Below are 9,849 nucleotides of genomic sequence, written 5' to 3'. Positions count from 1 at the left end.
CGAAAACTTGTCCAGAATTGGGCAATTTTTTTACCACAACATACAACAGGCAAGGTCATGATACGATGCCCAAGTTTCATGAATTTCTCACGAGGCTTGGATTTACAAGAATTTAAAAACCAAGTTTCTCAATGTTTGTGGCCAAGCCAAGACGCTGAGATGCTTGAAATTCGTTCTCATTTCTTGTTGGGACCTAAACATGCATACACGGACACGTATATAATTGTTCAACCAATTTTCATGCGCTGGACCTAGTGATTATAGTTCAAATATTAATTACGCACATTAAATGCCTAGAAAACCCAATTAATGTATTAAAAATACCAAACAAACCCTGAATAATTCCATATTTTAGGATGACGATCATATTGTTGTATGGTTCCTCTAGAAAAGTATCAAGGCAAGAAGAGGCATCGGATGTTGTTTCTCCTCAAAAGGTGAAAGTTCTCTTTCGGAACCACATGGATTCTTGTGAGAATCTTCGGTTTGTAAGAGGTTTGTGCCAAAACTTCTCCCAAATTGGGCAATTTTTACCACAATACGCATGATCCATGACATGACAACATGCAAAACTTCATGAATTTCTGATGATATTTGGATTTACTGGAATATGAAAACACACATTTTCAATGTTTATGACCAAGCCAAAACACCAAAAGGTTTGAAATTCATTCCCATTTCTTACATGGGACAAAAACATGCATCGGGTGACACATATATGATTTTTCAACCCATTTTGCTGCACTCTAGCATGTGCTTAGCTACAGTTCATATTTGAACTATACACATTAAATGTCTAAAAACACTTTAAATGTTTAAAAAGGCCTAAATAACCTTGAATAATTCCATATTTTAAGAGACACTCTTATAGTTACATGTTCACTACAGATAATTGCTTTTCCAATTCAAGCACCTTCAATTGTCGATCTAACTGTTCGAAATATGCCCTAGAGGCAATAATAAAATAGTTATTATTATATTTCATGTTTCAAGATAATCTCTTATTATCCATGCTATAATTGTATTGAATGGAAACACAAATGCATGTGTGGATATATAGACAAAGCAATGTCCCTAGTGAGCCTCTAGTTGACTAGCTCGTTTATCAAAGATGATTAAGGCTTCCTAGCCATAGACAAGTGTTGTCAGTTGATAACAAGATCCCATCATTAGGGGAATGATGTGATGGACAAGACCCAAACTATAAACGTAGCATGTGATCATGTCATTTTATTGCTATTGTTTTCTACATGTCAAGTATACGTTCCTATTACCATGAGATCATGTAACTCACTGACACCGGAGGAATGCCTCGTGTGTATCAAACGTCGCAACGTTACTGGGTGACTATAAAGGTGCTCTACAGGTATCTCCGAAGGAGTCCATTGAGTTAGCATGGATCAAGACTAGGATATGTCACTCCGTATGACGGAGAGGTATCTCAGGGCCCACTCGGTAATACAACATCACCAACAAGCCTTGCAAGCAATATGGCTGAAGAGTTAACCACGGGATCTTGTATTACGGAATGAGTAAAGAGACTTGCTAGTAAAGAGATTGAAATAGGTATGGAGATACCGACGATCGAATCTTGGGCAAGTAAACATACCGAAGGACAAAGGGAATGATATACGGGATTGTGTGAATCCTTGACATAGAGGTTCAACCGATAAGATCTTCGTAGAATATGTAGGATCCAATATGGGCATCCAGGTCCTGCTATTGGATATTGACCGGAGAGTGTCTCGGTCATGTCTACATAGTTCTCGAACCCGCAGGGTCTGCACACTTAAGTTTCGGTGACATTTTCGGCATAGGTTAATTATTAATGTTGGTAACCGACTGTTGTTCGTAGTCCCGGATGAGATCCCGGACGTAACGAGGGTTTCCGGAATGGTCTAGAGACGAAGATTGATATATAGGAAGTATCCATTTGGCTTCTAAACACTTTTCGGGCTTTACCTGTAAAGTACCGGGAATGACGAATGGGTTCCAGAGTTCTACCGGGAGGGGGCACTAACCCGGCATAATACCAAAAGGGGAACAAGGGTGGCACACCAGCCCCTAGTGGGCTGGTGGCCAGCCCAGGAGGGCCTAGGTCGGCCTAAGTGGAAGAAAAGGCAAGGAGAGGGGCCAATCCGAATTGGGGAAGGAAGGACTCCTCCTTCCAAGTGGAATTACAGGAGGACTCCTCCTTCCAAGTGGAATTGGAGGAGGACTCCTCCCTCTTGCGCCGACCGAAACCCTAGGGTTTCCCTAGGGCACCACACCCTCCCTCCCTCCTGTATATAGTGGAGGGGCGAGAGGCTTTTTGCACTAAAGACAAAGTGCAACCCTTCTCCCCTCCACAACTTCGACACCCCGTAGCTAGGTTCGTCCGGCACGGCGAAGCCCTGATGGAGTAAGCCCCACCACCATCACGGTCACACCGTAGTGCTGCCGGAGAATTCAACTACCTCTTCGTCTCTCTTGCTGGATCAAAAAGGTGGAGATCGTCAACGAGTTGTATGTGTGCTGAACGCGGAGGTGCCCTCCGTTTGGTACTAGATCGGGAAGGAGTTCGTGGGACGTATCATGATCGTATCACGAAGACGTTCGACTACATCAACCGTGTTTCTTAACGCTTTCCGCTTAGCGATCTACAAGGGTATGTGGATATGATCTCCCCTCTCATAGATGATCATCACCATGATAGGTCTTCGTGTGCGTAGGAAATTTTTTTGTTTCCCATGCGACGTTCCCCAACAGTGGCATATTTAGCTTGGTTCATGCGTAGATGATATCTCGAGTAGATGGAGATCATGCCGGTGCTTTGGTGATGGAGATCAAGAAGCACAAGTTCATGGCCATATCATGTCACTTTTGATTTGCATGTGATGTTAATCCTTTTTTGCACATTATTTTGCTTAGGACGATGGTAGCATTATAAGGTGATCCCTCACTAAAATTTGAAGATAAAATTGTGTTCTCCCCGACTATGCACCGTTGCGACAGTTCGTCGTTTCGAGACACCACGTGATGATCGGGTGTGATACACTCAACGTTCACATACAATGGGTGCAGAACAGTTGCACACGCGAAACACTCAGGTTAAACTGGACGAGCTTAGCATGTACAGACAAGGCCTCGGAACACAAGAGACCGAAAGGTCGAGCATGAATCATATAGTTGATATGATCAACATGGAGATGTTTACCAGTGAAAATAATCTCAACTCACGTGATGATCGGACTTGAGTTAGTGGATTTGGATCTTGCACCACTCGAATTACTAGAGGGGTGTCTATTTGAGTGGGAGTTTATTAGTAATATGATTAGCTAAACTCAATTGTCTTGAACATAGTCTAAGTAATCTTTGCAAAATTTTATGTTCTAGATTAATAGCTCGCACAGTAGCAACTGTGAATTTTAATACGTTCATAGAGAAAGCTAAGCTGAAAGATGACGGAAGCAACTTTGTTGACTGGGCTCGTAATCTGAGGCTTATCCTCACGGCTGCCCAAAACCAATATGTCCTTGATGCAGCGCTAGGTGATGCACCACCCGCTACGGCGACCCAAGACATTTTTAATGCTTGGCAGTCGCGTAAGGATGACTACTCATTAGTTCAATGTGTAGTTTTGTATGGCTTAGAACCGGTACTTCAAAGACGTTTTGAACGTCAAGGAGCATATGAGATGTTCCAGGAGTTGAAGTTTATCTTTGAGAAGAATGCCCAAATCAAGAGGTATGAAACCTCCGATAAGTTCTATGTTTGCAAAATGGAGGGGAACGGGTCTGTCAGTGAAGACATACTAAGAATGTCTGGCTACTATAAACGTCTAGCTGAGCTGGGGATTGAACTCCCACAAGAATTTGTCACTCACAGAGTTCTTCAATCACTGCCACCTAGCTATAAGAGCTTTGTGTTGAACTATAACATGCAAGGGATAAATAAGTCACTCGTTGAGCTATTTGCGATGCTCAAAGTCGCAGAGTCAGAAATAAAGAAAGAGCATCAAGTATTGATGGTCAATAAGACCACTAGTTTCAAGAAAAACGGCAAAGGAAAGAAGGGTAACTCCAAGAAGAGTGGCAAATCCGTTGCCCCTCCGACGAAGAAACCCAAGGCTGTACCTAAGCGGGAAACTGAGTGTTATTATTGCAAGGCAACTGGTCACTGGAAGTGAAACTGCCCCAAGTATTTGGCCGATAAGAAGGCAGCCAATGCCAAACAAAGTATATTTGATATACATGTTATTGATCTGTACCTCACCAGCTCTCGTAGTAGTGCCTGGATATTTGATATCGGTTCTGTTGCTCACATTTGCAACTCTAAACAGGAACTGCGGAATAAACGAAGGCTGGCGAAGGATGAAGTGACGATGCGCGTGGGAAATGGTTCCAAGCTTGATGCGATCGCCGTCGGCATGCACAATCTCACTTCAGTTACCATCGGGATTAGTGATGAACATAAATAATTGTTATTTAGTGCCTGCGTTGAGCATGAACATTATATCCAGATCTTGTTTAATGCGAGAAGGTTACTCATTTAAGTCAGAGAATAATGGTGGTTCTATTTATATGAGTAATATCTTTTATGGTCATGTACCCAATGTGAGGGGTTTGTTCATATTGAATCTTGATTGTGATGACATTCATATCCATAACATTGAGACCAACAGATGTAGATTAATAATGATAGCGCCACTTTCAAGTGGCACTGTCGCTTAGGTCATATTGGTGTAAAACGCATGAAGAAACTCCATGTTGATGGACTTCTGGAGTAACTAATCACTTTACACATGCGAACCATGTCTCATGGGCAAGATGACTAAGACTCCATTCTCCGGAACAATGGAGCGTGCAAGTGACTTATTGGAGATCATACATACTGATGTGTGTGTACTGATGAGCATAGAGGCGCGTGGTGGATATCGTTATTTTCTCACCTTCACTAATGATTTGAGTAGGTATGGTTATATTTACTTGATGAAGCACAAATCTGAAACATTTGAAAAGTTCAAGAAATTTCAGAGTGAAGTTGAAAATCATCATAACAAGAAGATCAAATTCCTACGATCTGATCGAGGAGGTGAGTATTTGAGTTACAATTTTGGTGCTCACTTAAGACAGTGTGGAATTGTTTCACAGATATAACCGCATGGAACACCACAACGCAATGGTGTGACCGAACGTCATAATCGTACTTTATTAGATATGGTGCATTCTATGATGTCTCTTACCGATTTGTCGTTATCGTTTTGGGGCTATGCATTGGACAGAGCTGCATTCACTTTAAATAGGGCACCATCAAAATCCATTCAGACGACACCATATGAGCTGTGGTATGGCAAGAAGCCAAAGTTGTCGTTTCTTAAAGTTTGGGGATGTGATGCTTATGTCAAAAAGCTTCAGCGTGAAAAGCTAGAACCCAAAGTAGAAAAGTGTATCTTCATAGGTTACCCAAAAGAGACAGTTGGGTATACTTTCTATCTCAAATCTGAGGGGAAATTTTTTGTTGCTAAGAACGGAGCTTTTCTTAAGAAAGAGTTTCTCTCGAAAGAATTGAGTGGGAGGAAGATAGAACTTGATGAGGTTGTAGAACATCTGCTTCAACAAAATGGTGGTGCGGGGTAGAAAGAAATTTATGTCGAGGCTACACTAGTTGAAGAGGAAGCTAATTAGATGATCATGAAACTTCACATCAAGTTACTATCAAACCTCGTAGGTCGACAAGGGCACGTATTGCTCAAGAGTGGTACATGAATCGTGTCTTATCGATTTTGTTGTTAGACAATAATGAACCTACAAGCTATGGAGAAGCGATGGTGGGCCCGGATTCCATCAAATGGTTAGAGGCCATGAAGTCCGAGATGAGATCTATGTATGAAAACAAAGTATGGACTTTGGAAGTATTACCTGAAGGCCAAAAGGCCATTCAGAACAAATGGATCTTTAAGAAGAAGACGCACGCCGACGGTAATGTGACCGTCTATAAAGCTCGACTTGTGGCAAAGGGTTTTTCACAAGTTTAAGGAGTTGACTACAATGAGACTTTATCACCGGTAGCTATGCTTAAGTCCATCAGAATCATGTTAGCAATAGCTGCATTTTTTGAATATATGGCAGATGGATGTCAAAACAGCGTTCCTTAACGGGTTTCTTAAGGAAGAGTTGTATATGATACAACCGGAAGGTTTTGTCGATGCAGAGAATGCTAACAAAGTATGCAAGCTCCAGCGATCCATTTATGGACTTGTGCAGGCATCTCAGAGTTGGAACCAGCGCTTTGATGAGGTGATCAAGGCATTCGGGTTTATACAAATTTTTGGATAAGCTTGTATTTACAAGAAAGTGAGTGGGAGCTCTATAGCATTTCTAATATTATATGTGCATGACATATTTCTGATTGGAAACAATGTAGAGTTTTTGGAAAGCGTAAAGTATTACTTGAATAAAAGTTTTTTAATGAAGGACCTAGGAGAAGCTGCTTACATATTGGGCATTAAGATCTATTGAGATAGATCGAGACGCTTGATAGGACTTTCACAAAGCACATACTTTGACAAGATACTGAAGAAATTCAGAATGGAACAATCCAAGAAGGGGTTCTTGCATGTGTTACAAGGTCTAAAGTTGAGTAAGACTCAATGCCCAGTAACTGCAGAAGATAGAGAAACGATGAGTGTCATCCTCTATGCTTCAGCCATAGGGTCTATCATGTATGCAATGTTGTACCCAAGGCCGAATGTCAACCTTGCCACAAGTATGGCAGGCGGGTTTCAAAGTGATCCAGGAGTGGAACACTGTGCAGTGGTCAAGAATATTCGGAAGTGCGTGAAAAGGACTAAGGAAATGTTTCTCGTTTGTGGAGGTGACGAAGAGCTCGTCGTAAAGGGTTACGTTGATGTGATACGTCTCCGTCGTATCTACTTTTCCGAACTCTTTTGCCCTTGTTTTGGAATCTAATTTGCATGATATGAATGGAACTAACCTGGACTAACGCTGTTTTCGGCAGAATTGCCATGGTGTTGTCTTTGTGCACAAATAAAAGTTCTCGGAATGTCCTGAAAATTTACAAAGAATTTTTCTCGAATAAAAGAAAAATACCTGTGCAAAGATCCACCGGAGGGGGCGTGCTAGTGGGCCACAAGCCCACAGGCCGCGGCCAACCCCCTAGGTTACGCCGTGAGGGCTTGTGGGGCCCACGTGGCACCACCGCCCCCAAACTTAGATCTATATCTTCCGTCTCGCCCGAAAAGAATCAGAGAGAAGGATTCATCGCGTTTTACGATACGGGGGCGCAGCCACCTCCTTTTCTTCATCTGGAGGGCAGATCTGGAGTCCGTTTTGGGCTCCGGAGAGGGGAAATCGTCGCCATCGTCATCATCAACCTTCCTCCATCGACAATTCCATGATGCTCTTCATCATTCGTGAGTAATCTCATCGTAGGCTTGCTGGACGGTGATGAGTTGGATGACATCTATCATGTAATCGAGTTAGTTTTGACGGGGATTGATCCCTAGTATCCACTATGTTCTAGATTGATGTTGCTACTACTTGGCTATGCTTAATGCTTGTCACTAGGGCCCGAGTGCCATGATTTCAGATCTGAACCTATTATGTTGTCGCCAATATATGTGTGTTTTAGATCCTATCTTGCAAGCTGTAGTCACCTAGTATGTGTTATGACCCGGCAACCCCGGAGTGACAATAGCCGGAACCACTCCCGGAGATGACCATAGTATGAGGAGTTCATGTATTCACCAAGTGTTAATGCGTTGGTCCGGTTCTTTATTAAAAGGAGAACCTTAATATCCCGTAGTTTCCATTAGGACCCCGCTGCCACGAGAGATATGGACAATAGAAGTCATGCAAGTTCTTTTCCCTAAGCATGTATGACTACATACGGAATACATGCCTACATTAGATTGACGAACAGGAGCTAGTTACTTATCTCTTCGTCTTATAGTTGTTACATGATGAATCACATCCATCATACTCATCCATCATGGATCCACTTCCTACGAGTCTTTTACTATTGGTCCTTGCTATGTTACTTTGTCCAGGCTTGTCCCTTGCTACAAAAAGGATTGGGCCACTTTGCTACTATTGTTGCTACTTCTGCTACTGTTGTTCCTTGCTACTTCGTTGTTACTTGTTGCAAGATCCTTTTCATCTCCGTTGTCGGGGAAGAATAGTTCCCCGTCCACGTGCAACCTACTGGCGCCATTGATACAACAGTTAGGAATAGTCTGGCGTCAACAGATCTGTTTCTGACACCGTTGCTATCATACTACTTTGCTACTGATACTTTGCTTGCAGACACTAATCTTTCAGGTGTGGTTGAATCTGACAAACTCAGCTGCTAATACTTGAGAATATTCTTTTGTGTCTCCTTGAGAGGAATCAACAAATTTGGGTCGAATACTCTACCCTCGAAAACTGTTGCGATCCCCTACACTTGTGGGTTATCAAGACCTTTTTCTGGCGTCGTTGCCGGGGAAGCACAACTATATTCTCTGAGTCACTTGGGATTTACATCTAATGATCACTATGAGGAATTCGAAAGATCCAAGAACTAAAATCTTGCCTTCCACTACGAGGAGAGGTAAGGAACTGCCATCTAGCTCAGCACTTGATTCACCTTCAGTTATGAGTAAGTTTGCGACTTCGCCTCCTCCTAGAAATCTTGATATGTCGCCTGTGCTTGATGATGCTACTTCTGCTACCCATGATGCTTATGATGATGCTATGCTTGATACTATGCCTGATGATGCTATGCTTGATACTATGCCTTATGATGCTATGCTTGATACTATGCCTGATGATGCTATGCTTGATACTATGCCTAATGATGCTATGCCTGATACTGCTTTGCCACTAGGTGCCCTTGATGCACATATTGCTAGAGTTGCTGCTAGATGTGATGATACTTCTGAAACTGCTAATACTATTGAAGTAGAACCTGCTATTATGCCTGTTATGCTTGATACGCTCTATGTTATGGAGGGAGAGATAGCTGAGGATTTTCTTGTGTGTAAGGATAGCTATGAACGCTAGGATAGAAATTACTGCGCATGTGGAAAGAAAAATCTCTGAACGCTAGGATGAAATACAACCCGAAGTTTGCCACTTCGCCTATCTTTGTGACTGATAAGGATTATGAATTCTCTGTCGACCCTGAGTTAATCACTCTAGTCGAATCTGATCCTTTTCACGGTTATGAGTCTGAAACGGTTGTAGCCCATCTTACCAAACTGCACGATATAGCCACCCTATTCATTAGTGAGGAAAAGATCCGCCACTACTATATGCTCAAGTTGTTTCCTTTCTCGCTAAAGGATGATGCTAAGACCTGGTTCACTTCTCTTGCTCCTCGTTGTGTGCATAGCCCCCAGGATATGGTCTACTACTTATCTGGAAAAAAATTCACTGCCCATAAGAAGCAAGCTACCTTGCAGGAAATATACAACTTTGCTCAAGCTGAAGAAGAGAGTCTCCCACAAGCTTGGGGGAGGCTCATCCAGCTACTGAATGCTTTGCCTGATCACCCACTTGAGAAGAATGAAATACATGATATCTTCTATAATGGACTTACTGATGCTTCTAAAGACCACCTAGATAGTTGTGCCGGTTGTGTTTTTAGGGAACGAACTGTAGAACAAGCTGAGATTCTACTGAATAACATCTTGTGCAATGAGAATGCTTGGACTATTCCTGAACCAACTCCTAAGCCAACTCCGAAGAAAATAGGTATTCTATTCCTTAGTCCTGAAGATATGCAAGAAACCAAGAAATGTATGCGAGAAAAAGGCATTAAATCTGAAGATGTCAAAAATCGACCATCTATCGAAGAGATCCATGG

Source organism: Hordeum vulgare, chromosome 2H (genome assembly GCF_904849725.1).
Source record: "Hordeum vulgare subsp. vulgare chromosome 2H, MorexV3_pseudomolecules_assembly, whole genome shotgun sequence".
NCBI lineage: Eukaryota > Viridiplantae > Streptophyta > Magnoliopsida > Poales > Poaceae > Hordeum > Hordeum vulgare.
The sequence above is the reverse complement of the archived record's forward strand: the minus strand, read 5'-3'. Positions refer to the sequence as shown.